The sequence below is a fragment of the Gekko japonicus genome, unplaced genomic scaffold, assembly GCF_001447785.1.
Source record: "Gekko japonicus isolate JY-2015 unplaced genomic scaffold, Gekko_japonicus_V1.1 scaffold2995, whole genome shotgun sequence".
NCBI classification, from domain to species: Eukaryota; Metazoa; Chordata; class Lepidosauria; order Squamata; family Gekkonidae; genus Gekko; species Gekko japonicus.
In genome coordinates, this window is record NW_015174927.1 from 63,030 (window position 1) to 64,058 (window position 1,029).

Below are 1,029 nucleotides of genomic sequence, written 5' to 3' on the forward strand. Positions count from 1 at the left end.
ATATATGTAATATATAGCTCTTAATGGGCTCTTTAATAAAACCTTTTTAATGTTAAAAAATAATAAAGCAAAAAGCAGCTAAAAGAAAGCTTGTCAGTAGTCATTAAGTGACAGATCTAATCACAATTTTGCTTCTTTTTCGCTCCAACATTATCAAACAATTCCTCTAGAACAGTAGTTTGATTTCATTTGAAGAGCAGAAAATAATCTTTCAACAGTAACAAACAACACCATACGTTGGATTCCAATGTATAGCAGCAGAACTGACCTTAAAAATGAGTTCTTTCAGTTTTTAAAACCCACTGAAGAGTATAAAATTGTTGAATAGCACTCACCCGTTAACACTGCAGAATCCACTTCACTGAAAGAGAATTTATTGATTGATGTTATAAAGTGTCTGCAGTTCTTAAGATCCATTAGTTTAGAAAATAGATGCAAATCACCTAGTGCAGCTAAACGGACAACTGGACCAGCTTATGGGTTGGACCCAACCAGCTGTGAGAGTTGGACCATAAGGAAGGCCAAGCACCATAGAATAGATGCTTTCGAATTATGGTGCTGGAGAAAACTCCTGAGAGTCCCCTGGACTGCAAGGAGATCAAATCAGTCAATCCTAAAGGAAATCAACCCTGACTGTTCCCCGGAAGGTCAGATACTGAATCTGAAGCTCAAATACTTTGGCCACCAAATGAGAAGGGAGCACTCACTGGAGAAGACCCTGATGCTGGGAATGAGACCAACACAGCTACCCACCTGAACCCTCTTTAGACTACATGGTGTAAACTATAGGACTGAATGCTACACCTCGCATGCCATTCTGGCTTTGCCCCTAACACGCTAGCTGTCTAAGTGCGGGGATTTCCGCCCATAGAGAAGCCCCCACAACATGTGATTCCATCCGCTGTCCAATCATTCTGCCACAAGACCTACAGCTCGAGTGACTCTGGGTAAATTAACGGATGCCGTCAGAACGTTTCTAAAACACTTGCAAAATTTAATTACAATGATTTGAAGATTCAAACTGTGCTC